Source organism: Artibeus jamaicensis, unplaced genomic scaffold (genome assembly GCF_021234435.1).
Source record: "Artibeus jamaicensis isolate MK-2021 breed Jamaican fruit bat unplaced genomic scaffold, CSHL_Jam_final contig_685, whole genome shotgun sequence".
NCBI classification, from domain to species: domain Eukaryota; kingdom Metazoa; phylum Chordata; class Mammalia; order Chiroptera; family Phyllostomidae; genus Artibeus; species Artibeus jamaicensis.
Window position 1 is genome coordinate 24,728,092 of NW_026521924.1, and position 16,615 is coordinate 24,744,706.

General features: G+C 47.9%; 2 protein-coding genes across 2 annotated transcripts in view; one reads left to right on the forward strand and one right to left on the reverse strand.

Moving 5' to 3' along the window:
- JPH2 (junctophilin 2) overlaps positions 1–16,615 on the reverse strand; it is a 59,088-nt gene that overhangs the window by 41,162 nt on the left and 1,311 nt on the right. The window lies entirely within an intron of this gene.
- Positions 15,740–16,615, forward strand: part of GDAP1L1 (ganglioside induced differentiation associated protein 1 like 1) — a 73,105-nt gene continuing 72,229 nt past the window's right edge. The window contains exon 1 of the mRNA XM_053671111.1: positions 15,740–15,777. The gene's annotated coding sequence lies outside the window, so the exon portion shown is untranslated. The remainder of the gene's footprint in view (positions 15,778–16,615) is intronic.

Genomic DNA, 16,615 nt, shown 5'->3' on the forward strand with positions numbered 1-16,615 from the left:
CAGAAATCCCGTGTCATTGTCTGACCTTGCACAACTCTCTTCCCCTTTTCAGGCCTCCACGGCCCACCTAGTCAATGACATGTTGGACATGAAGCTCGCTGAGATTTGAGACTGTGGGGCTTCTAGAAATTGGGGCCCTGTGACTCTGGAGGGGAAGGACAGCATGTCCACGTGACTCCACACTGCCTGGTCCCTCCCAGCACAGGCTGTTCCAGCTCAGGCCCCCGCTCCTGCCTTGCCCCAGCCTTTCACCACGAAGAGCCCCCTCAAGGACCAAGTGCAGTGTCAAGGGCTCACGAAAACCTTTCAGTGGTCCTGTGAGGTGGGCCCCGTGATGATGTCTGTTTATAGAAGAGGAGGTCGGTGGTCTGAGAGCTAAGAAAGCGGGATTCATACCCAAGTCTTTCTGACACCTGGAGTGCATGCTCTGAGCTTGTGGTGCTCGATCCTGACTGCCACTCTAGAAGCTCTGAAAGTGAAATACAGATTTCCTAGGCCACAGCACCAGAAATTCTGCTTTAACTCATTAGGGGGGTCAGGGGTCCCTGGTGCTCTATTCAGCAGCCAGGAGCAGCCAGAGTATCAGGGCTTAAAACTCCCATCCATGTCCAACTGTGTGCCTTCCACTTGTCTCAGCAGAAAGAAAAAAAGGAAGGGAAACAAGAGTAGAGCAGAAAAGATGGTAAATCGGGGGAAGAGAAGACATCTAAACTCTGGGCTGGACATGAAATCAGCCCACCTACCTTTAGCTTAGATTTGGTGTGAGACGGACTGACGTGGTCCCTTTAAGCCTAGGAAAAACAGACTGCCACAGCAGCCACTCTGGGCCACCAGCTGGGGAGGAAACAGGCTATATTAGGAAACTTATAAGCAAGTGGCAAGAGGCACAGACACCCAGGGGAGGCTGGGAGTGATGGGGCTCTGGGAAAGGGGAAAAGCCAAGTGCTGGGATCATCCTTAGCCGGACTCTCTCTGAGACAGGACAGTGATCCCTGGGGACAGGAGGAACTCATTTGAAGAGGGAGAGGAGGAGGGCCTGGCCTGCTCACAGTTTTCTGGCTGGCAGAGGCCCTCTGTGGGAGGAAGTGCCTCCTGACCCCCGTTGGGCTGGCCTCCTCATTTGGCCTTGTAAACATCACAGGGCTTCCCTCCACCTTCAGAGCAAGGAGCGAGATTCCCAGCAGCCTCCAAGGCCTGGCACGGGCTGCCACTGCCCATCTCTCCTGATGCATCCCCAACAGCTCTCCCATCACACTCACCTTCCCACTTCAGGGCCTTTGCACCTGCTTCCCTTCCTCTTCTTCGTGTACTCTTCCCCTTCCCCCACCGCGGGCCAACTTTGTTGATACTGCAAGCCTTGGCTTACATGTGACTTCACCCAGGAGAGTTTGAACTCTACTACCTGAATACTGCCACATGGTGTCATGTGACTCCGTACTTCTTCTTGGTACTTTTCCCAATTGCAATTTGATAATTAGGATGATTGTCTGTTCACCTTAAACCTTTCCTACCAGACTTTGTTTTCCAAGAGGGAGGGAGCCATGTCTAGGTATCCCTGCTGTGATCCCAGCATCGAGCACCATTCCCCGGCCCCAAAAAGCCTTCAGTCAACACCTAATGACTCTGTACCTTCTCCTGTTGTTCTCCCAGGGGTAGGAACCACATCAGCTCCTTTTCACATGACTCAGTACATGGTAAGCACTCCATGTACTGACTGGCAGTGACTTCCAAGTACGTTCAGGTCTTGGGACTCAGCAGCTCAAACTCTGGCAGTTGTCAGGGTCCTTGTAAAAGGCTAGTGAGAACCATAACTATGGTAAATACAGTCCAGTTCCTCAGACCAGGCTCCTGAATTTAGTAAAACCTGAGTATTGCCTTCTACCTGCAGGGTGCCCTTCTGGTTCAATGTAGAATAACCTGAGTTTTAACCTTCACTCTGACACTGAATTGCTCTAAAAAGACAAATTATTTAACCCCACCGAGCCTCATTTTGATCTTCTGCATTGTAGGTAATGAGCTCCACTTCATATGCTGTTCATTCCCTTGAATTGAACAATTATTTGCTGTAGATCGTGTGATCTTGATGCTTGATGCTGGGGACTCAGTGGTGAATAAATAGACATGGCCCCCGCCTTCAGAGGCGTGGAGTCTAGTGCCAGGGACAGACTAGATTTAATCAACCATCACAAAAAGAAACATTAGGCAGCCACGGCAGCGGTCCAGAGAGAGAATGGGCCGGGTCTGGGGTGGTAGTAAAGTGCAGAGGGTCAGCCCATCAAAGATTAACTGAGTGGTAGGCGAGGCAGCTAGCACGGAGTAAGTGCTCAATAAAGGCTAGCATTTGGACAGGTCAGAGCCTTAGCTCAGCAATGCTGGTCCAGAAAGGATTAACTGGAAAGATGAAAGGGAGCCAGGGAGGACAGAGAGAACCCGGCTACTGGGGTGGGGAGAGGGAGAGAATGGGACCAGCTCCAGTTTTCTGCCTCGGTCTGCGTGTTTGTCAGAAAGCAGCCTTGCACTGGAAGGGCCCAGAATTCGCTGGTTTGGGCACACCCGACTCAGGAGGCCTCAGAGCCTTCCTCCTTGGGAGGAAGAAAACTTGGGAGTGTGTTCATCAGCGAGACCTGCCTCCACACCCCACAGACACCCGCACGACAGAGTAGTTTCCAGAAGCCCCATCTGTTCTACAAGACCCCCCTCCAGGCCAGAGATTATGACTTAATGTGGGTACTGGAGTGTTTTAAAAGCACCTCAGGTGATTCTCATAGGCCGCCTGCAGCAGAGCTGAGAAAGCTCTCCACCGACCTCCAGTCAAGCAACATGCTCCGTTCCGTCTGTGGGGCCTGCTGATGCCCTTAGCCCCGAATGTGCCCAGCTGGCCACACACTTCGGTACCCACACGCGGAGTCGTGTGTTTATGTAGGAGTTTCCAGACCTGTTTACTCAGCTGTGCTCATTACGGAAAAGGTGTGACTTTGAACAATTATCTAAACCAATGGGCTATGAGTGTTTTAAATTTTTTTAAAGGGGAGGGTTGTTTCTCTGAAAACAAATTCTTCTGGGTTTCCATGAAGGAGAATCCCTAAAAATTGCCCTCCACCTTATGAATAGTTATAAAAGATTGGGAATGAAATTATAAAAATCTAGACATTTTCTACACTCAGATTATTTGGGAAGTACCTTTAATTTCTCATTCCACTTTAAAGAAACCAGCAGAAACTGGAAGTTGCAGATATAAGACATAAGAATGCAAGGGAGACAGTGAGAAACTCCATCAGTTCCACCTGGTGGGATCAGGAGAGCAGGTATTGTGCAGGTAAATGTGGGTCACCCAACTGCAGCCCTCCTCTTCTTAGCTGATAGAACCTCAGTTCTGCTCCAGAGTCCAGTCCTCCACCATGGAACTCACATAAAGGTCCCTAATCCATGGGTAAATCCTGATTGCTCCAAACCATACATCCAAGTCTACCCACCTTGCCAATGATCAGATCAGACATGAGCCTGTGCCGAAACCTGGCATTGAGACCTGAGGGGAAGCTGGCTACTGGGATGGGGAGAGGGAGGCAGGAAAGACTTCTTAGTTCTCATAAAGACAAGCAAGCAGAGAAACATATCCTCCTCTTCTGCTGCTGGATGTTGTGGTGTGTGAAGATGATCCCTGGAACTATGGCAGCCACTCTGGGACCATGAGGGGAGCTAGCTGAGAATGAAGCTGCTGCTCTGTGGATGGCAGAGTAAGAAGGTGGCAGGAACCTGGGGCCTTGTTAATGTTGTTGAGCTTCTGAATTAACCAGTCTTGAGCCTGCCCTACCTGTGTGTTCTTGTTCATGTGAGGTCATAAATATCCTTATTGTATGGTAGCCACTAGACACATGTTTACTGAGCACTGACTTTCAAAGAATTAGTACAAAAAATGTAGACTATCTCACTAATAATTACATATTGAATACATGTAGAAATGATAATATTTTGGATAAGGCATTCAATAAGATATATTGTTAAAATTAATTTTACCTTTTTAATATGGCTGCTAGAAAAAATAATTTACATATGTAGCCCACATTATATTTCTATGGGAAGTACTGGGTTAAGTCATTTCAAGTTAGAGTGTTCTGTTACCTTCAGGCAAAAAAAGTATACACACACACACACACACACACACATATATATATATATATATACAGACACACGTGTGTATATGAGGGTGGGCAAAAGTAGGGTTACAGTTGTTTGTACGGAAAAAAGAAATAAAAAAATTAAAAGGACAGAAAATAATACAGTAATTAATAATACAAAAATAAACTGTGTTTTGCACACTCATCACTGTCCACTTGCTTTTGCCACCCCTATATATCCTAACAGACACAGCGTTGTCATTCTGATTTTAGAGCTAGGAAAACCGTGACCCCGTAATATGTGTGGCGGCTGGTGGCGGTCAGCGACGTGTGTTGACCATTGCTTTCTCTGCTGCACCACTCTAAGTCTGAGAGCATCCCTGCCAATTAAAGTTTCGGAAGTCCTCACCCAAACCTCAGCCCTGAAGAAAGCATGACCACTTCAGAAGCCCAAAGGAAGTCTAGGAAGTCCAGAGTTCACTTTGAGACCGAGAAATCTATGGGCCAGACCAGGGACTCTGTCTCCATTTACAGAATGGATACTGAGAACACCACCCTCTCTGGCCAGTGACCCCTGCCTATTTCTAGAAAACTCTTTGAGGTCCAAATGTCAGCACCCCTGGGGGACTGAACAGAGACAGAGAGAAAGGAATCAGGACTAGCTCCTCTTTAGGGCTTCCCACTGCCTGTGGAAGTCCTTCCCTAACAGTCCAGTATCTTCCTGACCTTGACCCAATCTACCTTCTCAGCTTTGTCTTCCCAAACCTGCCAAAGCCCAGTTTCAAAGCTGCTTTCTTTAGGATACCTCCCAGGCCACCTTCTTCCTCTGAAGTCTCATTGCTGCAGACATTCATCACTTACCTCCTCTGGTAGCTATCTTGTCTATATCTTGCCTGTTTTGACTAACAGCCATCCCTGGTCCTTCTCCATGTCCTCGCACATAGTCTCAGATGTGTACACAAGACCATTGGGCAGGACCATGGAGCATCAACAGCTTTCAGATGGGGTTTAAGGTGCAGCACGGCCCAGAGAGGAGTGAGCACCAGAGAGTCCAGGGATCAGGGGCTCCTTTCTAGGCACACCAAAATCGCACACCAGGAATGCACATTGTGAACAGGAATGAACATACCTGTCTGTGCCACAGACACCCATACAGATCCTCCTGAGTGCGGGGTCCCATCCCAGCTTGGCTCTAACCCATCTTGATAAAGACCATGGACCCAGCATCCCAGAGAAAGCAAGTCAAGCCTGAGACTTCTTTGGAGCAGCAGAGAATGGAAAATGCCTGGGCTTTGAAAACAGATAGACCTGATTCTGGATATCCCTTTAATTCCCCCACTTCTCTTTGTCTCCACCCATCCATGTCCTCTAGGCCTCACCTGCCCTCCCTGGCTGAGTACAGCAGCAACCTGGTCTCCTGCCTCTCTTGATGCCCAATTCAATCCACCCTTCACTTCCACCAGCCTCACCTCCTTTATAAGATGCAGGTCTGATCTGGTTACCACCAATTACAATGTTTTCCCAGAGCATTGAGGGAAGATTGTCTTGGGTCCTAGGAAACACATTCAGAGACTAAGATCAAATGGTATTGGTTTTGTGCTTAGTGCTCTCAGATCAAACACCTGTAAGGAATAGAAGCAGGATTCAATGGCGGAAGAAGGTGAGCAATTACAACCAACGTCTCAGCTAATTCCATGGGGATCTCTGGAGCTGGCCCTTCAGAGCTGTCCAAGATTAAAGCAAGGAGGCTGGGTCTTTGTACTCCAGCATGAACCAGGCATTAGCTGTGGGTTGCCCCCAAGGGAGGCACCTCCCTTTGACAGGGAGCAATGGTCAGCTATGAGCCATCAGCAGGTAACATTCTGGCAGCTGAGGGGATGCGGACCCTGGTCCTGAGAGAGTCTAAGGGTGTCCTGCAGCATCTAGCATAAGGATGAAGTCCAAACTCCTCACTGACCCATGAAACCTACGTGCCCTGGGCCCTGCCACCCTCCAGCCTCACCTGCCCCACTTTCTCCCTCAGTCTCTGTGCTCCAGCCTTTTCTTAAACACAGCAGACCCCATCCCCACCTCCAAGGCTTGGCTATTCCTTTCTCCTGGCACAGCGTGGCTCTCCTGGTACCCAGTTAACCCCTATTCCTGTGTTTGCTCAGCTAAGTAAGCATGGCAAGTTTACTCTGTGGGGCTGCGGTGAGTAGTACATAGGTCATCCAGCAGAGAGCTCAGACTCTCTGCAGGGCAGCTCCCCTCACACCCTGGGAAGCACTGAAGGGTGACCTGTCATCCCGGTTTGTCTGAGATGGAGGGTTTTCCCCACAACGAAGGGCTTTTGGCACTAAAAGCAAGATGATTTCCAGGCAAAGCAGGATGGCTGGACACCCTAAATCTGTGTGAGGAGCAAAAAAGGGGATTTCATGATAGCACAGTGTTCAGGGGTACACTGGTAAAACAGCTCTTTGGGAAAATAAACACACAGCCCTGATTTGTAGCATTACCCAATTTCCATTGTAGAACTGTCCCCATTGTGGCCAAACAGCCAAGTTGCACGATTCTTGAAAATGTAACAGTGGGCTCCCATGAGCTGGTAGGAGCTGGGCCCGCACCCATGTTGCACGCAGCCACGTCCTTGGCATCTGCCAACAGGCAACGTGCTGGAGTGGACCCTGGAGACCGTGTGGTACAAGGTGACAAGTAGTCTGTCACACGGGCTACCTCTCCCCCATGATGTGTCCACAACAGACTTTTGCGACTGGATCACAAGTCTGGATCCTCCTAACATGGCCGTGCTGTCTCCACTCCCTGTGCCTCCAGGCAGACACAGTCAGTTAGCCAGGGTGCAGAGGAAGGAAACTGACTTACCCTTCAGAGCATGTGCAGTTCAGCCCCTCATTACACAGAGGATGAAGCTGGGGCACAGAGAGGCAGAGGGACCTGCCCAAGGCTGCACAGCCAAGCTCAACTGGAGCTAAAGAACAGATCTCCTGCCTTGCTTGCTCTTCTAGTCCTTTCTTGCCTTGAAGAGCTGAACACTCCAATATGGGGAGGAACAAGAGCAATCTTTTGGGCTCTGAGCCTAGATTCTAGAGAATTCTGCTTAGAGCCCCCAGAGACTTTTTGTACCCGCAGGTCTATATATGATGTCATTTATGTGTTGAGGGGGAGAGCACTTTTTAAAATTACAAGTTACATGTGTGTATATATGTATGTATGTGTGTATACATACACACACATATTCTTTTGCATAAAATTCTAACAATAAAAGAATATTTTTTAAGTGTACCACCTCCCCAGGGGTAATCGCTGTTGTGAATTTAGATCCTTCTGGGCTTTTTTATAATAATTTACAAGCCTATACAAATACAAACAGACTCAAAGGTCGGCTGTCCCCCACTGTACCACTATCCTCACCACTGAGAACACTACCTAGCACATATTAAGCACTCAGTAAACCCTGTCAAATGGCTCTTGTTCACTTTAAATGTCTTAGGTTCCCTTCTGTACGAGTGCAGGTGGGTCTCTTAGTGGATTTGTACTTCATGGCATGGCTTTGAGTGAGCCGAATGATCCCTTTGGGTGAGCATTTAAACTAAGCTCTGTTTTCCCCATAACAATCCCAAAGCCTAGCTCTCTGGTTGGCTTGCAAGCTGGCACCAAGTTCCCTTCCCGTGGCTCCCAAATGCTGCCGCCCATCAAAGCTCCTCTGTCTCCAGTTTCCCAGGATCACCACTCTAAGACCCAAAGTGGAGGAGCTGATGACAAATGTCACCAGCTCCCAGGAGCAGGGTCAGGTTGCGGGGGTGCACGACGAGTCCCTGTAGCCTGCAGGGCTCTGCCACCCCACATCCAGGGGCTGCTGTCCGGGATGACGCCCCACGGCTTACACAAGAAGCAGGGGATTAACTAGGCGACATCACCTGGGCGCTGACAGCCCAGGGCCTGTGGCCTGTGGCCTGGGTGGGGCCCCTTTGCCAGGCACCAGGAGAGCTCAGCAACCCCAAGGGTCTTGGAAACTAGAAACAATTGGGTGTGTGGAGTAGGGACCCAAAGGGACCCAGGGGAGAGTGTCTGGGTTTAGAAGGAGGACCCCCAGTGGTCATTCAGTCCCCCCTGTGCCAGCCTCCCCACAGCCCTCATATCCCCATGGCATGTCCCCATGGCAAGCATCTGTCACCCACGGTGTCCAACACTGAGCTCCTGACCTTTCCAAACCCCTGTCCCATCTCAGTTCGGGACAGTGCCATCCTGCTGTGACTCAGTCCAAAGCCAGGGAACCACCCCTGACTCCTCTTCTTCTCGCTCCCCCGGCCAATCAGCAAAACCTACGGCTCTACCGCCACACTGGATCCAGAGCTCACCCGCATCTCCCACCTCTGCCGTGACAGGACGGGGTCCACGCCACTGTTGCTTCTCACCTGTGTTGCCCAAACTCACTAATTGGTCTCCCCGCCCCTCCCCTTTCTGCATCACCTCCTCTCCCCAAACGGTTCTCTCAACACCATAGCCAAAGGCATCCCTTTCAACAGTCAGATCACGTCACTTTTAGAGTCCCCACGTTTCTCAGGGTAGGAGCCAAATCCTTACAGTGGCCAACAGGTCCCTGCATGAAGTGGCCCCCCTCCACCCTTCCTGGCAGGAATGTGACAGGTGTTGTCACATCGTTCCTTATATTGTACATTTCATCAAGGGCCCATAGTGTCAGGCTGTCTTGTCACCGGTGCTGTGAAAGTGGATCACTTTGTGAAGATGGTATCTGTAAAGGATTCCAAAGTAATTAAAAATAAAAGGAATAAAAACTGTCGTACATGCCAAACAGCATTTCCGGCAAGCATCAGTGTGCGGCCCCCACTCTAGGCCATTCAAGCATGTGCTTAAATATTTCCAGCCACAAGGGGCTCACTACCTGCATGGCAGGAGGAGGGGGTTCTGTTGTCCCACTGTCCCTGGACCACTCTGGATTTTGTCAGACAGGTCTGGACCCATCAGCTCTTAGTTACACAGGAGTGAGTAGGGGCCCTGGGTGCTTCACTGAGGAACAGGCCAAACCGCTCACCTGCTCTGCAGCTCTGGCTTTGGGAGGGTGGGAGACAACAGAATGACACTCTGGCCAACGGCAGGAAGCAGGCCCCACACCCTGCACCCCACCCTCAAGCAGGGCCTGAGAAAATGACTTGACATCCCTTGCAAGGGCATTTCAGCAAGGGCTGGTCTGGGGAACAGCTGCTGGGGACACGGAATTTTGCAGGCCCTGGAAACTCGCTGAATCCCAGGGGACCAGCCTTGGACAGGGGCACATCGGAGGGACTTGGTCAGTTAGACACATGCATCACAGAAAACAAGGTCACAGAGAGGAAAGAGTAATTATGTCCACTTCCCTGTCTTGCTGGGACCCCTGGGGTCCCAGATAATGCCAAGGACGTGGCGTGACAGCAACTCAGCCAGCTGTCACGCTGACCCCTGGCTGTGAACCGGGGCATGAGATTTTCAAGATGAGGTTATATTATGCTGATTCTACATTCGAAATGGAATCGTGCCTGGCATGGATTTCATTCACACTGGCAGCACTCAAGACAGAACTAAATGAATCAAAGTCTTAGCTTATTAACTGCACCAGAGTCAAAAGCTAGTTTTTGTGCTGAAATATTCTCTTCCCAAAACAGAGACAGCTGAGGTGCGGGCCATCCTGAATTAGTTCTCCCTTTACATTGTACACAGAAATACAGAAATAATCATATATATTTCAGCATTCCTACATAATAGGCATTATACTACATATTATCTCATTTAATTGTTTCAATCATAGTTTAAGGGAGATGTTTACATCCTTAATGGGAAAGAAGAAATAGAAGCTCAGAAAGGATACGTGATGTCCCCATGTTTGTAGAATTGAGAAGTGGCACTGCTAGGATTTGAACCCAGATCTGGCTGCTCTAAGCCCTGAGTGTTTAAGTGCCACCTTCAGACTCTCTTAGGACTGTTACACTTGGTTTTTAACAGCAATCAAGAAATTTTCAATTAAAAGGTGTTTTTCTTAAATTGGAAAATCAAAAACAAAAAAAAAGCCCTGGGTGGTGTGGCTCAGTTGGTTGGGCATCATCCTGCAAAGCAAAAGGTCGTCAGTTTGATTCCCAGTCAGGACAGGTGCCTGGGTTGCAGGTTCGGTCCCTAGTCAGGGTGCTTATGAGACTCAACCTATCAATGTTTCTCTCTTGCACTGATGTTTCTCCTCTTGGTTTTCTCCCTTCCTTCCTCCCTCTCTCTCTAAAAAAAATTAATAATCCCACTAGAACTAAGAAATTAATTTAGCAAGGTAAAAGGATTCAAAGTCAATGTTTAAAACTAATTGTATTTCTATAACCTAGCAATAAACAACTGGAAAAATGATATTTAGAATGCCACTTACAATACCATAAAAATACTTGTTAATTTTATTTAACAAAACATATGCAAGGCACTGAAAACTGCAAAACACTGCCAAGCGAAATTAAAGAAGACGTGAATAAATAAGGATATGCAAGAACACCACGTCTGTGGGCTGGAAGTCTCAGCGCTGTGAAGATGTCCATTCTTTCCAAATGATGTATAGATTTAATGCATTTTAAATCAAATTCCCAGCAGGCTTTGCAGTAGAAATCAATGAGCTGCTTTTATAATATATATAGAAATGGAAATGACCTAGAATCACCCAAACTGTCTTCAACAAGACGAGCAAAGTTGCAGGATTTATTCTGATTTAAAATTTACTATAAGACTCTAGTAACCAAGGCAGCATAGTATTGGCATAAAGATAGAAAAATACGTCAATAGAAAGAATATTCCTTTGGGGAGCAATTAAATAGATACATATGGAGGTCAAGTGGATTCAAAGAACACCTATCATGGGCCCAGAGAATTTGACACCAGGTGCTGCTGCCTGGAATCTGTCCTGGCAAATCCATTCAGCTTCCATTTCCAGAGTCAGCTGGGCGAGAACGAGTTCAAGTTATCAGCTTTGGGCAGGAGAAAAAAAATTAAGCATATTTAGAACATGCTTGGGTTTTTTAGCCTGTTCTTACAGTTAAACATACAAATATCAAATAAAAGTGCTAACCAGATGCCAAACTCATGTATCGGGGTACCATTTAACTCTCCAAACAAGATATCAGTGAGGTAGAATAATAAATCTATGAATGCGATCAAATAAAAGAGAAAATGGCAAGCACTGCGTCGAGAAAGGGGAACACTGTTTCCTGAGGATTGGTTTCACATTTTGTGTGTGTGTGCGGAGAACCACAACGTGCAGTACACATCCTAAGGCGGTTGTAGTCATAAACGTTTGAAAGCCACGAGTGTAGTAGGTGAGAGAGTTGTTAAGAAGCCTCCATAATATAATGCATGTAGGGTTCTTAGCACAGAGCCCGGTACATAGTACAGACTCAGTATGTGATAAATGCAGTTACTGTTGCTACTGTCAAGGCCAGGTTCATGGGCATTCATGTTTCCTGAGTGGGTGCACAGGGCCCTGGGCTTAGAAGGGCCCTGCACTTTGTTGAATGCTCTGATGTCACCACCTTAAAATTCTTAATGACTTAGAAGAAGGGGTCCCATAATTCCATTTGGTACTAGCCCCCCAAATTATGTAGGTAGTTCTGATTATTCTCTGAAGTTATTTATCATTTATTAAAATACTTATATAATGAAATCTTTAATTATCACCAAATTCTATCCGTCTCGTATTAGCTAGAGGATTGTGAGTGAAAATACTTAAAATAATCTATGTCTCAGTTTCCTTACCTATAAAATAGGGGTAATGCAGCCTATGGAAAACAGTATGGAGAGTCCTCAAAAAATTAAAGACAGAGCTGCCATATTATCCAGCAGTCCACTTCTGGGCATTTGTCTGAATAGTACAGAAACACTACTTCAGAAAGATATTCACACCTCTGTGTTCACCGCAGCATTATTAGTAATAGCCGAGATGTGGAAGCCACCTAGACGTCCAAAACTAAATGAGCGGGTTGAGGAGATGGGGTGCATACACGCAATGGAGTATTATTCAGCCACAGAAATGAATGAGATCTTGCTGTTTCCGACAACATAGATGGATCTCGAGAGCATTATGTTAAGTGAAATAAGAGAAAGACAAATACTGTATGATCTCACTTATATGTGGAATATAAAAAAATAAAAGAAGGGAATAAACAAAACAAGACAGAAACAGGTCCAAAGATACAGAGAACAAGCTGATAGTTGCCAGAAGGTGGGGAGGTAAATTGAAAGAAAAAATTTGTAATACAAGAAAAAGGGGAAAATACAGGGCTTTTTTTTTTTCAACAAATGGTGTTATCTAAAAATAAATTAAAAATTAAAACCTTTCATCTAATATGGAAGATGAACTCCATCCTTAGTCTCTTCTGTTCTTGGTAAATTGGACCGATTATTTTAATGTGTCCTTGTAAACAGTTGAACACACAGGAGCACTGGCAACACGCCCCCCACGAGGTTGCTGTGGAAGTTTGACTAACACGGGCACCACACACCAAGAACTGCTAATGTTAGCTATTATTATTACTAGCTTTATTTTGTAAAAAAAAAGTCCATCTTGAGCCTGGTTTTTCCGCTGCACATTTGTAGAGGGCATTGCTGAATACCATCAGTGGTGGGGGACCGCGTGTGAGCACCTAAGCACAGACGCACGCGTCACACCTCAGTGTCAGGGCAGTTACCGGCCTCGGAGGCCAAGGCTCAGGCCCCAGGTCAGGAACCTGGGACAGCAGAGATCACTAAAGGCCCTTCTAGCCCTGAAGTCTGCGGGTGTCTGGGGTGGGAACGGCGTGGTAGCCCCCCAGTACACATGGGCTCCGCAGTGGGCTTGCTTTGGGGTTTCAAGGCAGCGGCTATTTTTAGCATGGCTATATATGGCCAGGAGAGGAATGAGGGCTATAGGCAGGGGAGGGGTGCCAAGAGGCTGCCACAGGGTTTAGGAGGCCAGAGCCCCTTGCCTGTACCACCTTCCCTTTCCCACCAGGAAACTGGGGAGCTAAACCTGCAGCCAAAGAGTCAAGCATGGAGGAGGCTGAGGGCCTGAGCAGGTAGGAAAGGCAGGGGCTTCCGGGAAGATGCCAGGTCAAGTCACTTCAGAGCTGTGATTTTCTAACTTTTTGACCATGATCAGCAATAAGTAAGACACATGACATTGTAACACACACATAAACACAGACATTTTTACACACACACACATATCTATCTTCAACTGAGCACCTATTTCAGGAAACGACGTTTGATCTTATTCTCTATGAAATACTGTGATATTTTCTATTCTTCCACTTAAAAAAATGCAGGTCATGACCCACTAAATTGATTTTGCCACCTCTTTGTAGATTAATACCTCCAGTTTGGAAAACTGGTGTCTTCTTTGGTCTGGAGAAGGCACCTGTAAATTTTGACTGCCAGGTGCGGTGGGGAGTGGAAGAAAGGGGACACACGGTCCCGTTGGTCATTACTTCTCAAAACTGTGAATAACATCTAAGTTTCAGCTTGACATCTAGCTGGATGCAGGTTTTGGACCTTCTGGCTGTGTGCACTCCACTCTCTCCACCTGGAGCACTCTTCTTCCATCCGTCACCTGGCTCGCTCCAGACTTCAGAGTCAGGCTTGCCACTTACTCCAGGAAGCCTCCCGGAATGCCTGAGTCTGGCTAGGCCTCTCTCTTGCTCCTTTAGTCCCTGGTAATATTCCCCTGCCTGGCACCCCACACACTGTAGTACAGTTTCATGTTAGATTCTCTGGAAGACGGGCACCTTCTATTCATTCTGTTTATTTCTATACTCTAGTCCACCCCCCGCCCCTTGTAGTATAGCTCAGGCTTCATAACAATCACTCAATAAATTTATTGAATGAATTAATGATAGTTAAGTCTAATAAAAGCAACTCCCATTTATTGAGGGCCCCGTTTATCCCATGGGGAATCTTAGGAGAGATTAGGATAAATTCATTTTATGGATGAGGAAACTAAGGCTCTAAGAGATTAAATAATGTGATCAAGCCAGGAGGTGTAATGACCCAGGGCCATCTGACTCCCAGCCGTTCATAATCACAGGATCTTATTTGTGCACATTCCCTCGGTGCTACCCAGGATGGGGCAAAGGGCAGGTCCTTAACAAACCCTCCGGAACCGATGACAGGTTGATTAAAGAGATTTTCCAAAGCGGCAGCCACATCTAATTTTGGAGAGTTGCACCTCATGTGCAGCTTGGGAGAAAGGATCTGAAAGGTTTCCTGGCTGCCTGAATGTGGGGCTCTCTCATTTGGGAAGAGAGTCTGGACCTCTGGAAACCAGAGGAGCAGGTCTCCTTCTCACCTGGGCACACCCAGGATAAAACCCAGGCCCCTGTAAAGCCGTCTCAACCTGGTGCCTGCCCACATCTCTGGCACCCACGCCGGCCGGCTCCACTCAGCCACTCTGTTCTGACACCCTGGCATTCTCACTATTTCTCAGACATGCCAAGTCCAGTCCTGTCTCAGGGTCTTTGCCATGGCCATTCCCGCCACCTGGAAGGAAGTCTTCACTCTAGCACTCTCCACCCTGCTTCTCAGACTACCCTATCCAAAAAACATCACCCTCTTCCTTCTTTGCTATTTTTTCATAACACTTGTAATGTCTGGAAATTACATATAATGTTTGTTTTCCAGTTTATTTCTGTGCTCTTCGTGAGACAGGGAGCTCCCTGGGGACTTTGCTTACGCACTGCCTCAGCCCCTGAGACTCGTGTGGGATGGTGCCTGACACATAGTTGGTGCTCTAAAACATGGGTCACATGAATGAATGCATGAATGAATGGGTTCTCCCTTCTCCCCCTTTAAATGTGCCAGGAGATCGTCCCAGAGCCTCCCTGTGACTCACATCCACACACCAACGCACATACACAACTTGCTTTGGAGACGACGAAGAGGAACGGGGAGAAACAGTTGGCACACGTGTACTGTGCACCTCTTTGCAAAGGTAACTGGCACCTGGCAGGCACTCAGGTCGTCTCCATCTCACAGCCAGAGAAACTGAGGCTCCCTCACCGCTTGTCTCCAGCACTTAGCATAGTGTTGGGCATGAGCATCCAGGGAACTGAACTGCACTGAACTGCAGAGGTTCAGCAAACAGCTTAAGGTTACCGAATTAGGAAGTGTGGCGCCAGGATTTGTCCTCAGTGGGATCCAGTTCCAGCCAGCACTGTGCCGCCACCTTTGTGCGCATGGAAACTCCAGGGACACAGCCTCGTTAACATCCAGACACTTTCGAGGGCAGGCCCTGGCCCAGCACCCACCAACTGGCAGCCCCGTCAGGGGCCCATCCTACACCGGAGGTGGCTCTATGTGCAGAGGCCTCAGCGGGAGCAAACCCTCCACCCTGAGCTGACTGTGCCCTTCCTGCCCCACCCCAGTCCACTCCCAGACGGCCCACTTCCTGCCCTCCGCTATAAAGAGGGCAGACTAGTGATGAATTCAATATACAACAAATGCCCACCGGTGCCAAACAGATATACTCTTAATGAGCCATACTTTTGAGTTATCTGTGTCAGCACCTTTTCCCAACGGCATGCAAGGAAGATGTCATAGAATGATCCCAAGCTGGAAGGAACCTGAATGAACACCTGAAGCAGGAGCCAGTGAACTGTCCCTGTGGAGTCGAATAGTAAGTCTTAGGCTTTTGGGCCAACAGATAAAATTGATGATGTTGTATAGGAACTTCCATATAGTTTGTATGAGTCACAAAATAGTGTTTTTTTAAATTTTTTCCCCCAAATATTTCAAAATGGGAAATTACTGTCAGCTCACAAGCTGCCCCCAAACAGGCAGCAGGCCAGCTTGGCCCACTATCTAAAGTTTGGGAGCCCGTGACTTTGGAGAACTACTTCTTAAGCGTTAACATGCATAAAAAGTGTTGGACAAACTTAAAACTGATGTCTGGGCCGACTCTGGAGGGATTCTGATTTCGCAGGTCTAGGGCGGACCTCTGACTTTGCTTCTGACTATGGGGACAGATGCTGCTGCCTGTCCACTGACTATATTTTGAGCAGTATGGATATTTGAAAACCTCCCATTTCATGGACGAGGAAACCGAGGTCCCCATGAGTGATATCTCCAAAGTAACACCCCAGGGATCAGATGACGATATCTGTTCTGCCATTTCCTAGGGCTGTCTTGCCACAAAATAATTCCTCTTCATTTCCTGAACCCACTGAGTCCTCTGGTCCTTCTGAGCCTTTCACTCCCTCCTCTCTCTCCCACGCCCACCCTCACAAATGCAGTTTTCCCATCGAGATCCAGCTCAGACGTCACCTCATCTGAAGGGTTCTTCTCTTTACCGCCACAGTGCTCGGTATGTACCTGTGCATCATGGCTTGTCTACAGGCCTGTCTTTGAAGCCCTGGGCTCTACCTTACTTCTCTTTATCTCTAACCCTTTTACAGTGCCTGGCAAATAGGAGGCATCACAGAAACATGCACTGAATATGGATGGGTGGGTGGGTG